An 18,608-nucleotide genomic window follows, 5' to 3' on the forward strand; every position below is an offset into this window, starting at 1 on the left:
GCCTCAGTAATGTCAGGGACACTACTCCTCAGCCTCAGTAATGTCAGGGGCACTACTCCTCAGCCTCAGTAATGTCAGGGGCACTACTCCTCAGCCTCAGTAATGTCAGGGGCACTACTCCTCAGCCTCAGTAATGTCAGGGGCACTACTCTTCAGCCTCAGTAATGTCACGGACACTACTCCTCAGCCTCAGTAATGTCAGGGACACTACTCCTCAGCCTCAGTAATGTCAGGGGCACTACTCCTCAGCCTCAGTAATGTCACGGGCACTACTCCTCAGCCTCAGTAATGTCAGGGGCACTACTCCTCAGCCTCAGTAATGTCAGGGGCACTACTCCTCAGCCTCAGTAATGTCAGGGGCACTACTCCTCAGCCTCAGTAATGTCAGGGGCACTACTCCTCAGCCTCAGTAATGTCACGGGCACTACTCCTCAGCCTCAGTAATGTCAGGGACACTACTCCTGAGCCTCAGTAATGTCAGGGACACTACTCCTCAGCCTCAGTAATGTCAGGGGCACTACTCCTCAGCCTCAGTAATGTCACGGGCACTACTCCTCAGCCTCAGTAATGTCAGGGACACTACTCCTCAGCCTCAGTAATGTCAGGGACACTACTCCTCAGCCTCAGTAATGTCACGGGCACTACTCCTCAGCCTCAGTAATGTCAGGAACACTACTCCTCAGCCTCAGTAATGTCAGGGACACTACTCCTCAGCCTCAGTAATGTCAGGGACACTACTCCTCAGCCTCAGTAATGTCACGGGCACTACTCCTCAGCCTCAGTAATGTCAGGGACACTACTCCTCAGCCTCAGTAATGTCACGGGCACTACTCCTCAGCCTCAGTAATGTCAGGGGCACTACTCCTCAGCCTCAGTAATGTCACGGGCACTACTCCTCAGCCTCAGTAATGTCAGGGACACTACTCCTCAGCCTCAGTAATGTCAGGGACACTACTCCTCAGCCTCAGTAATGTCACGGGCACTACTCCTCAGCCTCAGTAATGTCAGGAACACTACTCCTCAGCCTCAGTAATGTCAGGGACACTACTCCTCAGCCTCAGTAATGTCAGGGACACTACTCCTCAGCCTCAGTAATGTCACGGACACTACTCCTCAGCCTCAGTAATGTCAGGGACACTACTCCTCAGCCTCAGTAATGTCAGGGACACTACTCCTCAGCCTCAGTAATGTCACGGGCACTACTCCTCAGCCTCAGTAATGTCAGGGACACTACTCCTCAGCCTCAGTAATGTCAGGGACACTACTCCTCAGCCTCAGTAATGTCACGGGCACTACTCCTCAGCCTCAGTAATGTCAGGGACACTACTCCTCAGCCTCAGTAATGTCAGGGGCACTACTCCTCAGCCTCAGTAATGTCAGGGACACTACTCCTCAGCCTCAGTAATGTCACAGGCACTACTACTCAGCCTCAGTAATGTCAGGGACACTACTCCTCAGCCTCAGTAATGTCAGGGACACTACTCTCCTCAGCCTCAGTAATGTCAGGGACACTACTCTCCTCAGCCTCAGTAATGTCAGGGACACTACTCCTCAGCCTCAGTAATGTCAGGGACACTACTCCTCAGCCTCAGTAATGTCAGGGACACTACTCCTCAGCCTCAGTAATGTCAGGGGCACTACTCCTCAGCCTCAGTCATGTCAGGGGCACTACTCCTCAGCCTCAGTAATGTCAGGGACACTACTCCTCAGCCTCAGTAATGTCAGGGACACTACTCCTCAGCCTCAGTAATGTCAGGGGCACTACTCCTCAGCCTCAGTAATGTCAGGGGCACTACTCCTCAGCCTCAGTAATGTCAGGGACACTACTCCTCAGCCTCAGTAATGTCAGGGACACTACTCCTCAGCCTCAGTAATGTCACGGGCACTACTCCTCAGCCTCAGTAATGTCAGGGACACTACTCCTCAGCCTCAGTAATGTCAGGGGCACTACTCCTCAGCCTCAGTAATGTCAGGGACACTACTCCTCAGCCTCAGTAATGTCACAGGCACTACTACTCAGCCTCAGTAATGTCAGGGACACTACTCCTCAGCCTCAGTAATGTCAGGGACACTACTCTCCTCAGCCTCAGTAATGTCAGGGACACTACTCCTCAGCCTCAGTAATGTCAGGGACACTACTCCTCAGCCTCAGTAATGTCAGGGACACTACTCCTCAGCCTCAGTAATGTCAGGGACACTACTCCTCAGCCTCAGTCATGTCAGGGGCACTACTCCTCAGCCTCAGTAATGTCAGGGACACTACTCCTCAGCCTCAGTAATGTCAGGGACACTACTCCTCAGCCTCAGTAATGTCAGGGGCACTACTCCTCAGCCTCAGTAATGTCAGGGGCACTACTCCTCAGCCTCAGTAATGTCAGGGACACTACTCCTCAGCCTCAGTAATGTCAGGGACACTACTCCTCAGCCTCAGTAATGTCACGGGCACTACTCCTCAGCCTCAGTAATGTCAGGGACACTACTCCTCAGCCTCAGTAATGTCACGGGCACTACTCCTCAGCCTCAGTAATGTCAGGGGCACTACTCCTCAGCCTCAGTAATGTCACGGGCACTACTCCTCAGCCTCAGTAATGTCAGGGACACTACTCCTCAGCCTCAGTAATGTCAGGGACACTACTCCTCAGCCTCAGTAATGTCACGGGCACTACTCCTCAGCCTCAGTAATGTCAGGAACACTACTCCTCAGCCTCAGTAATGTCAGGTACACTACTCCTCAGCCTCAGTAATGTCAGGGACACTACTCCTCAGCCTCAGTAATGTCACGGGCACTACTCCTCAGCCTCAGTAATGTCAGGAACACTACTCCTCAGCCTCAGTAATGTCAGGGACACTACTCCTCAGCCTCAGTAATGTCAGGGACACTACTCCTCAGCCTCAGTAATGTCACGGGCACTACTCCTCAGCCTCAGTAATGTCAGGGACACTACTCCTCAGCCTCAGTAATGTCACGGGCACTACTCCTCAGCCTCAGTAATGTCAGGGACACTACTCCTCAGCCTCAGTAATGTCAGGGGCACTACTCCTCAGCCTCAGTAATGTCAGGGACACTACTCCTCAGCCTCAGTAATGTCACAGGCACTACTACTCAGCCTCAGTAATGTCAGGGACACTACTCCTCAGCCTCAGTAATGTCAGGGGCACTACTCCTCAGCCTCAGTCATGTCAGGGGCACTACTCCTCAGCCTCAGTAATGTCAGGGACACTACTCCTCAGCCTCAGTAATGTCAGGGACACTACTCCTCAGCCTCAGTAATGTCAGGGGCACTACTCCTCAGCCTCAGTAATGTCACGGACACTACTCCTCAGCCTCAGTAATGTCAGGGACACTACTCCTCAGCCTCAGTAATGTCAGGGGCACTACTCCTCAGCCTCAGTAATGTCACGGGCACTACTCCTCAGCCTCAGTAATGTCAGGGGCACTACTCCTCAGCCTCAGTAATGTCAGGGGCACTACTCCTCAGCCTCAGTAATGTCAGGGGCACTACTCCTCAGCCTCAGTAATGTCACGGGCACTACTCCTCAGCCTCAGTAATGTCAGGGACACTACTCCTGAGCCTCAGTAATGTCAGGGACACTACTCCTCAGCCTCAGTAATGTCAGGGGCACTACTCCTCAGCCTCAGTAATGTCACGGGCACTACTCCTCAGCCTCAGTAATGTCAGGGACACTACTCCTCAGCCTCAGTAATGTCAGGGACACTACTCCTCAGCCTCAGTAATGTCACGGGCACTACTCCTCAGCCTCAGTAATGTCAGGAACACTACTCCTCAGCCTCAGTAATGTCAGGGACACTACTCCTCAGCCTCAGTAATGTCAGGGACACTACTCCTCAGCCTCAGTAATGTCACGGGCACTACTCCTCAGCCTCAGTAATGTCAGGGACACTACTCCTCAGCCTCAGTAATGTCACGGGCACTACTCCTCAGCCTCAGTAATGTCAGGGGCACTACTCCTCAGCCTCAGTAATGTCACGGGCACTACTCCTCAGCCTCAGTAATGTCAGGGACACTACTCCTCAGCCTCAGTAATGTCAGGGACACTACTCCTCAGCCTCAGTAATGTCACGGGCACTACTCCTCAGCCTCAGTAATGTCAGGAACACTACTCCTCAGCCTCAGTAATGTCAGGGACACTACTCCTCAGCCTCAGTAATGTCAGGGACACTACTCCTCAGCCTCAGTAATGTCACGGACACTACTCCTCAGCCTCAGTAATGTCAGGGACACTACTCCTCAGCCTCAGTAATGTCAGGGACACTACTCCTCAGCCTCAGTAATGTCACGGGCACTACTCCTCAGCCTCAGTAATGTCAGGGACACTACTCCTCAGCCTCAGTAATGTCAGGGACACTACTCCTCAGCCTCAGTAATGTCACGGGCACTACTCCTCAGCCTCAGTAATGTCAGGGACACTACTCCTCAGCCTCAGTAATGTCAGGGGCACTACTCCTCAGCCTCAGTAATGTCAGGGACACTACTCCTCAGCCTCAGTAATGTCACAGGCACTACTACTCAGCCTCAGTAATGTCAGGGACACTACTCCTCAGCCTCAGTAATGTCAGGGACACTACTCTCCTCAGCCTCAGTAATGTCAGGGACACTACTCCTCAGCCTCAGTAATGTCAGGGACACTACTCCTCAGCCTCAGTAATGTCAGGGACACTACTCCTCAGCCTCAGTAATGTCAGGGGCACTACTCCTCAGCCTCAGTCATGTCAGGGGCACTACTCCTCAGCCTCAGTAATGTCAGGGACACTACTCCTCAGCCTCAGTAATGTCAGGGACACTACTCCTCAGCCTCAGTAATGTCAGGGGCACTACTCCTCAGCCTCAGTAATGTCAGGGGCACTACTCCTCAGCCTCAGTAATGTCAGGGACACTACTCCTCAGCCTCAGTAATGTCAGGGACACTACTCCTCAGCCTCAGTAATGTCACGGGCACTACTCCTCAGCCTCAGTAATGTCAGGGACACTACTCCTCAGCCTCAGTAATGTCAGGGGCACTACTCCTCAGCCTCAGTAATGTCAGGGACACTACTCCTCAGCCTCAGTAATGTCACAGGCACTACTACTCAGCCTCAGTAATGTCAGGGACACTACTCCTCAGCCTCAGTAATGTCAGGGACACTACTCTCCTCAGCCTCAGTAATGTCAGGGACACTACTCCTCAGCCTCAGTAATGTCAGGGACACTACTCCTCAGCCTCAGTAATGTCAGGGACACTACTCCTCAGCCTCAGTAATGTCAGGGGCACTACTCCTCAGCCTCAGTCATGTCAGGGGCACTACTCCTCAGCCTCAGTAATGTCAGGGACACTACTCCTCAGCCTCAGTAATGTCAGGGACACTACTCCTCAGCCTCAGTAATGTCAGGGGCACTACTCCTCAGCCTCAGTAATGTCAGGGGCACTACTCCTCAGCCTCAGTAATGTCAGGGACACTACTCCTCAGCCTCAGTAATGTCAGGGACACTACTCCTCAGCCTCAGTAATGTCACGGGCACTACTCCTCAGCCTCAGTAATGTCAGGGACACTACTCCTCAGCCTCAGTAATGTCACGGGCACTACTCCTCAGCCTCAGTAATGTCAGGGGCACTACTCCTCAGCCTCAGTAATGTCACGGGCACTACTCCTCAGCCTCAGTAATGTCAGGGACACTACTCCTCAGCCTCAGTAATGTCAGGGACACTACTCCTCAGCCTCAGTAATGTCACGGGCACTACTCCTCAGCCTCAGTAATGTCAGGAACACTACTCCTCAGCCTCAGTAATGTCAGGGACACTACTCCTCAGCCTCAGTAATGTCAGGGACACTACTCCTCAGCCTCAGTAATGTCACGGGCACTACTCCTCAGCCTCAGTAATGTCAGGAACACTACTCCTCAGCCTCAGTAATGTCAGGGACACTACTCCTCAGCCTCAGTAATGTCAGGGACACTACTCCTCAGCCTCAGTAATGTCACGGGCACTACTCCTCAGCCTCAGTAATGTCAGGGACACTACTCCTCAGCCTCAGTAATGTCACGGGCACTACTCCTCAGCCTCAGTAATGTCAGGGACACTACTCCTCAGCCTCAGTAATGTCAGGGGCACTACTCCTCAGCCTCAGTAATGTCAGGGACACTACTCCTCAGCCTCAGTAATGTCACAGGCACTACTACTCAGCCTCAGTAATGTCAGGGACACTACTCCTCAGCCTCAGTAATGTCAGGGACACTACTCTCCTCAGCCTCAGTAATGTCAGGGACACTACTCCTCAGCCTCAGTAATGTCAGGGACACTACTCCTCAGCCTCAGTAATGTCAGGGACACTACTCCTCAGCCTCAGTAATGTCAGGGGCACTACTCCTCAGCCTCAGTCATGTCAGGGGCACTACTCCTCAGCCTCAGTAATGTCAGGGACACTACTCCTCAGCCTCAGTAATGTCAGGGACACTACTCCTCAGCCTCAGTAATGTCAGGGGCACTACTCCTCAGCCTCAGTAATGTCAGGGGCACTACTCCTCAGCCTCAGTAATGTCAGGGGCACTACTCCTCAGCCTTAATAATGTCAGGCTCGCCACTCCTCAGCCTTAATAATGTCAGGCTTGCCACTCTTTAGCCTTATTATATAATTTGTCAGGCAATGTAGCAACATTTGTCCCAGTGTGCTAATTGTTGGCACAAATCTATTGAACATATAGTATAAGTATAATTTATTGTTACTGAGTTAACTTTCTGCAAATGGCCTTTGAATGCCCTGTACTGTAGGTGTCAATATTTTCCTTTTTCGAACATGCAGTTTATATTTCTGCAAAACTTTAGTAGTCTGACTTAGGAAAATGCTTACTAGCCAAAGCTGAAATAAAACATTACTTATAGACTCTAATGGGACAGTGCCTTAGTGGTCAAATTTGCAAGGACAATTCCAACATTTAAAAATTAAGGTTTATTATTTCCCCCCTCCCAGTGCATGCCTGGGAAGACTTATGATCTATTATTGGTTTCAGGGACACAGACAATGGGCTAGGGTCAAACTAAAGATTTGTTAATATCACTTTTGTAATCACTTTCTCTATGCACCAAATGCATATAAACCCTTTTAAGGTTCCTTGTCTCTTCCACTAATTTTGACACCTGCTTGTCTCCGTTTTCCTTCTTACATCACGACATTACCCCTGTCACATGCAGCCCTGTCCTTACAAACATATTCATCAATTAACTGGACAGGATTGACACACCCATCTCCTGAAATAATTTCAAACTGAAAACTGAGTTACTGTGAACATACTGTTTGGCTAAAGGTTGTTCTACCTCAGCTACAATAACTGGAACATCTGGATAAGCAGAAGTTGAAGATTGATAGCAAAAAAGTTCTAGTTACATTTAAAAAACTATCACAGAAAACATGTACATTTATATAATTCAGGGAAACCTCTAACCAGGGTGAATTCCAATCATTACAGTGCATTGAATTTTGTAATGCATGGGAGAAGAACAGTACTATGATCAGGCTCCAGGTAATGGAGCATCCAGAAGAATTCCACCGGAAGCTCTAGAGACTGATGTAGATTCAGATAATCCCATATGCATGTCAGGACCTGAATGCTTTCCTAAGAGGGAAATAATACATATTGTTTCATATATGTCTAGTTAGGTGCTGAATGCCACAACAACCATTTTTAAGGCAATGTAACATAGTAACATAGTAACATAGTTGATGAGGTTGAAAAAAGACACCAGTCCATCAAGTTCAACCTATTTTGGATCTCCTGCGATCCTGCACTTATATTTGAAATTAATCCGGAGTAGGCAACCGCCCATCTGTTTCAATTTTGAAAATCCCCCCAGACTCAATATTGCAATCCAATTTTTACCCTATATCCACTACTATCCTTTATTTTAAATTAACGGTCGTATCCCTGGATACACCTTTCCGCTAAAAATTTGTCTAACCCTTTCTTAAACATATCTATTGAATCTGCCATCACAACCTTCCCTGGCAATGAATTCCATATCTTGACTGCCCTTACTGTAAAGAACCCCTTCCTTTGCTGGTTGTGAAATTTCCTCTCCTCTAACCTTAGGGGATGACCACGTGTCCTGTGAATGGTCCTTGGGGTAAAAAGTTCCCATGAAAGCTCTCTGTATTGACCCCTAATGTATTTGTACATGGTAATCATATCTCCCCTTAGACGCCTCTTTTCTAAAGTAAACATGCCTAAACTGGCTAACCTTTCCTCATAACTTAATGACTCCATACCCTTTATCAATTTTGTCGCCCTTCTCTGAACCCTTTCTAGTTCCAAATTATCTTTTTTATAGAGTGGTGCCCAGAACTGTACTGCATATTCAAGATGAGGTCTTACCAATGATTTATACAGTGGCAAAATTACACTGTCTTCCCTTGCATCTATGCCCCTTTTTATGCATGCCAATACTTTGTTTGCCCTTGCAGCTGCTGCTTGACATTGAGCACTATTGCTAAGTCTACTGTCTACGAGCACTCCCAAATCCTTTTCCATTATAGATTCTCCCAAATTAATTCCATTTAATTTATAGATTGCGTTCTTGTTTTTGATCCCTGAATTCATAACCTTACATTTATCTGTGTTAAACCTCATATTCCATTTAGCCGCCCAATCCTCCAGTTTATTTAAGTCCTTCTGTAGAGAAGCTACATCTTGCTCTGATTTTATTACCTTACAGAGTTTAGTGTCATCTGCAAAAATAGAAACTTTACTCTCTAAACCATCACCAAGGTCATTAATAAATATATTAAAAAGGAGTGGTCCCAGCACGGAACCTTGAGGAACTCCACTTAAGACCTTTGACCAATTAGAAAATGTTCCATTTATCACAACTCTCTGTTCCCTATTCTCTAACCAGTTTTCGATCCAAGTACAAATTTTGATTTCTAGACCCAGTTCCCTTATTTTGTAAACCAACCTCTTGTGTGGCACTGTATCAAAGGCCTTTGCAAAATCTAAGTAGACCACATCTACTGTCCTGCCCTGGTCTAAGTTCCCACTAACTTCCTCGTAGAAACTAATTAGATTAGTTTGACATGACCTATCCCTCACAAATCCATGTTGATTCCCACTAATAATTTTATTGCGTACCAAGTAATCCTGAATACTGTCCCTTAAAATACCTTCCAGTAGTTTCCCCACTATTGATGTCAGGCTTACAGGTCTATAATTCTCTGGTTGTGATCTCGTCCCCTTTTTAAACAACGGCACCACATCTGCTATTCGCCAATCCCTTGGTACTGAGCCTGATGAGATTGAATCTCTGAAAATTAAGAATAGCGGTCTAGCTATTTCCGAGTTTAATTCCATAAGGACCCTTGGGTGTATGCCATCTGGACCTGGAGCTTTATTTATCTTAATATTCTTCAGTCGCCTTTGGACTTCTTCCTCTGACAACCAAGTATTAATTAATGGCATGGTTTCATTTCCATTTTTATGTATTACTCCTGCCATTTGTTCCTCTCTGGTAAATACTGAAGAAAAGAACGTGTTTAATATCTCTGCTTTTTCCTTAGTATCATTTATCAATTCACCCATCTCACTTCTTAGTGGTCCTATATTATCTTTTTTAATCCTTTTGCCATTTATATACTTAAAAAACTTTTTGGGGTTTGTCTTACTTTCTTTTGCAACGTGCCTTTCATTTTCTAATTTAGCCAATCTAATTTCCTTTTTGCATGTTTTATTACATTCCTTGTACCTATGGAAGGACTCCTCTGACCCTTCAGACTTAAACAATTTAAATGCATGCTTCTTCCTTTGCATTTCTTCTCTTACCTTTTTATTTAGCCACATTGGTTTAGACTTAATTCTTTTACATTTATTTCCCATAGGAATGAACTTATACGTGTATGTTTCCAACAACATTTTAAAGACAGCCCACATTTCTTCCGTATTTTTTCCTTCAAAGGCTTTGTCCCAGTCTATGCTCTTTATAGACTCCTTTAGCATATTAAAATTTGCCTTTTCCTAGTTGATCCCTTATACTGTTGTTTCTGGAAACTAATTTCAAATGAGACCATATTATGATCACTGTTTCCCAAGTGCTCCTTTACTTGAATATTTGATATTACGTCTACATTGTTTGTTATTACTAGGTCCAGTATAGTCCGGTTCCTAGTTGGTTCCTCAACTAATTGGGACATGTAATGGTCTTTTAGCGTGCTCAGAAACCTATTTCCCCTAGCTGTACCGCAGGTCTCAGTACTCCAATCAATGTCCGGATAATTAAAATCCCCCATAATTAAAATTTGACCTAGTTGTGTAGCCTTTTCAATTTGCTGTAGAAGTTGGGCTTCCTCAATCGTACTAATATCTGGCGGTTTATAGCATATCCCTATCAGAAACTTCTCTGAACTTTTTCCTCCGCTGGATATTTCCACCCACAATGCCTCTATATTATCACCAATATTCTCATATATAACTTCCTGAATACTTGGTTTTAATTCTGGCTTAATATAAAGACATACTCCTCCTCCCCTTTTATTTACACTATCCCTCCTGAAGAGAGAATAGCCTTCCAAGTTGACTGCCCAGTCATGTGTATCATCCCACCAGGTCTCAGTAATACCTATAATATCATACTGCTCATTCATTGCTACTAGTTCTAACTCCCCCATTTTACCTGTCAGGCTTCTTGCATTTGCAAGCATACACTTAAGTCTATTGGCTCCCTTAGGTATTTCTTTTTGCTTTAAAAAGGGCCGCTCCTTATCGGCTATGCTTCCCTTTCCCCCCTCTCCACCCCCTTTACTCTTGTTAAATTCCTCCTTACTACTCTCAATGTCTATCCCATAAATACTTGCTTGCCCCTCCCCACCGGAGCCTAGTTTAAAATCTCCTCCAACCTTCTAACCATCCTCTCCCCTAGCACTGCAGCCCCCTCCTCATTCAGGTGCAATCCATCACGACAATAAAGATGGCAACTGACCGAGAAATCAGCCCAGTGCTCTAAGAATCCAAAACCCTCCTTCCTACACCAATCTTTTAGCCACGCATTAACCTCCCTAATCTCCCGCTGCCTCCCTGGACTAGCGCGTGGCACAGGTAGTATTTCCGAAAATACTACCTTGGATGTCCTTGCCTTAAGTTTGCGACCTATGTCCCTGAAATCATTCTTTAGGACACCCCTTCTTCCTCTAACTCGGTCATTGGTGCCAACATGCACCAAAACCGCTGGGTCATTCCCAGCCCCTCCCAACAATCTGTCCACCCGATCCGCAATATGCCGAGCCCGAGCACCCGGGAGACAACACACTGTTCGGCATGCACGGTCCCGGTAACAGATTGCCCTATCTACCTTCCTAATAATTGAATCCCCTACCACCACAATCTGCCTGGGTCCCTGAGTAACTTTGGTCCCCTCTGTGCTGGAGAGACCATTCCCCTGGTTGCTAGAGGAAGCAGTGTCATCCAACTCTACCAATTCTGAACTGCCTTCCACAGTATCTTCATCCAATCTGGCAAATCTGCTGGGATTGCCTAGCTCAGAACTGGCCTGCCTCTTCCTCCCTCTGCTACCCCTAGTAACTGTTACCCAGCTGCCTACCTGTGCATCCTCCTCTGTCTCTGCTCCACCCTGCTCAGCTAACGCATCAACGGTGAGCTGTAAACTCTGCTCCAGGTTGGCAATGTCTCTCAATGTTGCAATGGTCTGCTTTAGATCAGTTACCTGGGCTTCCAAAGAGACCAATTGCTCACATTTCTCACAGAGGTATAAACCTTGGAACACTTGCTCCAAGTGTGCATACATATGACAAGATATGCATTGAGTGAGATCATCAAGCCTGCTACTACTCATCTTATTATGGCTAACCTAACTTCTTATAGCCTACAGTGAACTTTAGTACTAGCCTTTCCTAGCCACTTACCAGTTTAAACCCCTTCCTGGATTCAACTCCTTAATGGAACCAACTCCACACTTTAAACAAAAACAGCACTTGAAATCAAAAAAGCAGTGAAATCACAAGCTCAATGAAATCGCTTGCTACCTCCTGTTAAATAGAGCTTGCACTAACCAGCTGTATCAACTATGCAATTAAACCACACCCACTAGATCTAACAGAGAGAAGGAAAAAAAAAAAAAAACACTTAATAAACACACAGAAAAACGAATCCCGTTCAATAAACACACAGAATAATTCCCCAAACTATATCACTCTCTCAGCACAGCACAGCAATCCTTAATGGAACCAACTCCACACTTTAAACAAAAACAGCACTTGAAATCAAAAAAGCAGTGAAATCACAAGCTCAATGAAATCGCTTGCTACCTCCTGTTAAATAGAGCTTGCACTAACCAGCTGTATCAACTATGCAATTAAACCACACCCACTAGATCTAACAGAGAGAAGGAAAAAAAAAACAAAAAAAAAAACCACTTAATAAACACACAGAAAAACGAATCCCGTTCAATAAACACACAGAATAATTCCCCAAACTATATCACTCTCTCAGCACAGCACAGCAATCCTTAATGGAACCAACTCCACACTTTAAACAAAAACAGCACTTGAAATCAAAAAAGCAGTGAAATCACAAGCTCAATGAAATCGCTTGCTACCTCCTGTTAAATAGAGCTTGCACTAACCAGCTGTATCAACTATGCAATTAAACCACACCCACTAGATCTAACAGAGAGAAGGGAAAAAAAAAAAAAAAACACTTAATAAACACACAGAAAAACGAATCCCGTTCAATAAACACACAGAATAATTCCCCAAACTATATCACTCTCTCAGCACAGCACAGCAATCCTTAATGGAACCAACTCCACACTTTAAACAAAAACAGCACTTGAAATCAAAAAAGCAGTGAAATCACAAGCTCAATGAAATCGCTTGCTACCTCCTGTTAAATAGAGCTTGCACTAACCAGCTGTATCAACTATGCAATTAAACCACACCCACTAGATCTAACAGAGAGAAGGAAAAAAAAAAAAAAAACACTTAATAAACACACAGAAAAACGAATCCCGTTCAATAAACACACAGAATAATTCCCCAAACTATATCACTCTCTCAGCACAGCACAGCAATCCTTAATGGAACCAACTCCACACTTTAAACAAAAACAGCACTTGAAATCAAAAAAGCAGTGAAATCACAAGCTCAATGAAATCGCTTGCTACCTCCTGTTAAATAGAGCTTGCACTAAACCAGCTGTATCAACTATGCAATTAAACCACACCCACTAGATCTAACAGAGAGAAGGAAAAAAAACAAAACAAAAAAAAACACTTAATAAACACACAGAAAAACGAATCCCGTTCAATAAACACACAGAATAATTCCCCAAACTATATCACTCTCTCAGCACAGCACAGCAATCCTTAATGGAACCAACTCCACACTTTAAACAAAAACAGCACTTGAAATCAAAAAAGCAGTGGAATCACAAGCTCAATGAAATCGCTTGCTACCTCCTGTTCAATGTGAATTGTAAAAATCTATTGGGTCCAACTATTACACATTATATGAGCATGCCTGTAGCACTTACCCTTATGTATCAAACTCCCATTGTCCCATAGATTGTAAGCTTGCAAGCAGGGTCTTCTTACCCCTCTGTCTGTCTGTCTTATCCAGTATTGTTTTATTACTGTTTGTTCCCAATTGTATTGTGTAGCACTACGGAATTTGCTTGCACTATATAAATAAATGTTGATGATGATGATGATGATGATGGTGCATGACCCAGCTAGCCAGCTATGCAACGGAACTGAAACTCGGGCTTGGGCTTTCAGTACCGATTCTTGAATATATATATATATATATATATATATATATATATATATATATATTAATTTAAATAATTTCCATGTCACTTTTTTATATTTTTATTCATATAATGAAGCATTTTTTAATTGCTTTTCTTCTACTGGCCTTATCCTGAGTGGCGATGTGGTGACAGAATAAGGATTGGGGCAGCACTTGCACCACGACAATACCTGTTAAATAAAATTCCCTATGTTTTACAATCACAGTAGAAAGCAGAGGAAACTTATCATCGATGGGTGTTACCTCCGGAGATAGCAGGGCTATCACCAGTGTTAACCGCTTGATAAGTAGGGAGAAGCATCATCAGGCTTTTCTCACTTTGAGAATTATGTGGTGTTAATAGTTGATATCCTATATCTTTGCATGTCTTTTAAGATGACACAGCTATATTGTTTTTTTCTTTTTCATTCACTAATGGAGATGTAAATAGATGAAACTAATGCTATATTTTTCAATATTAGTTTTCAGTTGTGTACTAAGTGCATTGCTGGACTTGATCATATTTTTCATTTTTCACTTTCTGTAATATTGTACATCTATGTAACTTTCAGTAATATCGTACATCCATTTATCCCTGCATTGCTCATACTAGGATAACACCTCATGTAACTTATCTGCTGCTAAGAAGCCTGAAGTTCCTACAGTGACCTTTAACCTAAGGAAAGTTGACCCTGCATGGCAATAACATTACAGCTGCCACTTGCAAATGACAACATGATGGAGATATTGGAAAATTTTATGCATAACTATGCACAGAGGCATGACCTCTACAGAGCTGCGCTTCAACAGTGTTTCTTTTGAAGAGCCATAGTTAATGTGGCGCAATCAAGCCTGTCCCAACAGCTTGGAAAGTGTTTAATCAAGCTGTTTCTGTGGAAGAAGCATTCTACATCTGTTTGTCCAGCCAATACCTAAGAAAAGTTAGGGTATTTTGAAGCAAGACCAAAAACTAGTGCTATTGGTGAAGGTGGGGATTTAAAAATTGGTTTATATTCCTTAACAAAAAACTTTTTTTATTTGTTTTTGACTTTCTACTGACTAATTGTTATAGCTACACACACGTGAATAATGACAAACTGTAGAGCAACAAACCTTACCTTTAGGTGGTATGTGTGCTATCAAAATAATACATTGATGGTTAAAAAATGACCACCATCTGTTCAAATATTATTCCCTGGCCCCTGTTCTGGGCATTGTATTAAAGAAAAGTTAGCTCTTCTTTTACCTCTGTTTTTTTGTACTGGCCCCTGATCATATATCAGGAACATTTTGGTAATATTATCATTTATTTATATATTACCACATTTATATATCTATCTAATATATAAATGTCTAGTGGCGTGTGTTAGTCTGTCTGTCTGTGTGTGTGTGTAAAATATAAAACCGAGCTGCAGCGCCACCTGCTGGGCAGAGTTATACACTGACCTACTCATTTCTTAGTGTGTGTGGAAAAAAAAAATTCAGAAAGGGCTTAAATTTGGTATACTAAGATGTTTTTAATTTGTTAATTTAATTTGTTAATTGTTAAAAGTGTTTATAAAGATTTTAAAAAAATATATATATATTTCTTGAAGGAGAAGTGACAGTCGGGAGTGGTTGGTGGTTGCCGGGGGTGACAGTGGGGAGTGCTTGGTGGTTGAGGCCTGGGCTATGGCCCAAATGCATGACAAGAACCTTTCTAACACCTTAAGTAGCTTGATTTCACTAGAATGCATGTATCATGCACAGGTTAACTTGTATATATATATATATATATATATATATATATATATTTTACACACACACACACACACACACATATGTATATATTTATACACAAACACATACTCACACACAAACACACATACTATACTAGTGCACGGTCGTGGCTAAAGAAGATATTTTAGAAACTGCCCTATCAACCTCCAACATGATTTGTACTTTAAATTAAACAACAATGTCTAATGTTCAAAATTTCCCAATGTTTTTGTTTTGATATCATAATGGTACCGGCTGGGTTCATTCTGGCCAACATACTGAATCCTGATTCCCACTACTGAGGCCCTGAGCACACATTAAATCCCTACATAAACACACAGCTATATACACACATACATTGGAGAAGCTTTGTTCATAGTTAAACAGATACAGAACTTCCATCTGGACGATGGCTGGCATACGATGCAAGGAATGAAAGTTGGAATCTGCTGTGTCCTCCGTAGAAGGAGCTGTTTCTTACTATGATAAATGTACCTCCATCAAGTGGAAGTTCAATTATTCTGCTTCCTGAAATGAACAGTAAGTTTGCTCCCCTCCCTTTTCAATACCACATGAATCTACATAATAAATCGACTTATTTCAGAGACATACGTTACAATGAGCAAAAGAGATTTGTATAAGATTAGGCTTGAGAAATAAGCCATTGATACTATTATCCTGAAATTCAGCCATTTGTTTATAAAAAAATAACTTTACAAATTACATACAGATGAAATACTTATTTAAAATTATACGTTAATTGTACCCTCTATATCCAATTCTAGGATCACTTCTGCCAATAGGCAATATATACCTTTAAGCAGTAGTTAATACCATTAGTAACAATGTTGGGATGCATTCCTCATCCAAGGCCCCCACTCTGCTCTGAAAAGAGGCATGTTCACATAAGTGCAACATAATTAGACGTGGCTGCATCTCCAAATATCCTTCCTAGGAGGCGTTTTTCTTGTGGGCACTGGAGGGCTGTCACAGATATGTTATGATGATGACCAAGTACTATCTAGTCGCTTCTGATTGGCTCATTGCATATTGACACATCCTGCTGGGGGATGCTTACTTAATAATGTCACAGCTTTATTATAGCAAGTCACAGCCATTATTTACTTTACTTATTTGTTATTCCCATTTGAACTACTGCAGGAAAGAAGTTTCCCACTGGGGTAAATAACGGATGTGAAGTGTTTGTATTTCATTACATTTTTATGGGAAATGTGACTTCAGCACTTACTATTAATCCTATAAAGCCACATCTCTACAATATCATTAGGCATGTCTACATTGTTGTACGCCAGACATACACCCAGTGCAAATACTGTTTTTGAGTTGGATGCATTTTGAGGTACATCCTACACAACATACACAAGTAAGCACGCCATTTTTGTGTACATCTTTATCTGTGCACAAATGCGTCAATGTGCAAAATATGACCAATATGTCTATTATATTTCAAATGTATAATATTAATACATCTTCATGTAAATCTTCATTTCAAGGCCTAACACATTTCCTATTGGGAAAGTTTGCTTTGTAGCATTTATTTCCAGCAGTGTCCAAAAAATCCCGAAGATTATTCTTTGAATGGGATAATTGCATATGCTTTTATTGCATATTTAGGATTGAAACACATTTGAAACACAGAATAAGTCTTTGCCCCTGACTGTGCGCACTGTATATGTTTATTAGTTCATGTATAAATGAGAAAATACGCAGCATGCTGATATGTTCAAATTGGAATGATCATATCAGTATCCCTTATACCACCCTCCCCCCCACCCTAAAAATGATCTTGATTTTAGCAGGACTGTCCCAATATGATGACCCCCAAATGGCTGACTCTTATCAGAAAGTGTCCATGGCCATGCCCTATATAATTATAGCTGGGAGAATCAAGGGTCTAAGTAGGGGTGGCATTTGGGCAGATCAGCCCTGAGTATAGGGAGCATGTTAATTATTCACTGCCTGTGGTGAATTCTAGGCACTCCCTGGCTGTCTTTCTATTGGCTGACAGCATTAGCTTCAGTTTACCACTTTGCTGACCAACTCCAGGTTGCTTCTGTGCACATTCTGCTCATATTGACTGACTCCTGTTGTGACCCTTGCCTGAATACTGGACTTTGCTTATTCACTTGTGGCCCTGACCTCTACCTGATTACTGGACCTGACCTTTTACCTGTTGTCTCAGACATTGGCTTGTATCTTGGACCATTCCAAGTTAGTCCTGTCTCCTGGTACTCCTCCTACCACTCTCTCTGTAGTCTCCAAACATCAGCTCATACTACTTAGAGTTAAGACCTGGGGGCATCAGAGTACTTGTGAGCAAAATCAGCTCTATGGGAAAGGTGGCTGCTATAGGTAAAGACCTCTACTGTCTGTTTTAGGAATTCATGTTTGGGACGCTAGCCATAATATTATAACTGGCCATACTATAGGAACTTGTTTTGATGGATCCCAGACAAACTAGTCCTAGTCCTGCCCAAATTTTGGCTGGCAAGATCCAGACCCTGTCCCAGATGGTTCAAGAGTCTTCACACCGCTTGTCGGCACAAGACGAGGCATCAAAGTCTTCTCAGGCCACTTTGGCTCCTTTGGTAGATCCCAAGTTAACTCTTCAGGGCCACTTCTCAGGAGATCGTAGGCTCCTCCACAACTTTAAGGAGAGTTGCAAGCTTTACTTCTGATTGAGACCCCGCCCCTTGGAATCTGAATAGCAGAGAGTGGGGATTGTAATCTCACTTCACCAGGGAGATCCTCAGTCTTAGGCCTTCAGTATGGCTTCTACTAACCCCACCCTTCAGTGGATGCATTATTTAATGCTGTAGGATTTCTTTACAATGATCCTGACCAGGGGCACTTGTGAGGTTCCTTAAGCAAGGATGACGAATGGCAGAAGAGTACTGTACTGAGTTCCAGCACTGGGCCACTAACAGCAAATGATCTGGCTCTCCGTAGTCAGTTTTGCTTTGGCCTTTCAGAACAGATCAAAGATTCCTTGGCACAATACCCTACTCCAACCTGTCTGGAAATTCTCATGCAGCTAACCATCATAATA

The 18,608-nt window shown here is 43.8% G+C and overlaps 1 protein-coding gene across 1 annotated transcript in view; it reads left to right on the forward strand.

Annotated features, from left to right (window-relative positions):
• Window positions 1-18,608, forward strand: part of TGFBI (transforming growth factor beta induced) — a 76,087-nt gene that overhangs the window by 12,416 nt on the left and 45,063 nt on the right. The window lies entirely within an intron of this gene.

The sequence above is a fragment of the Mixophyes fleayi genome, chromosome 4 (assembly GCF_038048845.1).
Source record: "Mixophyes fleayi isolate aMixFle1 chromosome 4, aMixFle1.hap1, whole genome shotgun sequence".
Taxonomy (NCBI): Eukaryota; Metazoa; Chordata; class Amphibia; order Anura; family Limnodynastidae; genus Mixophyes; species Mixophyes fleayi.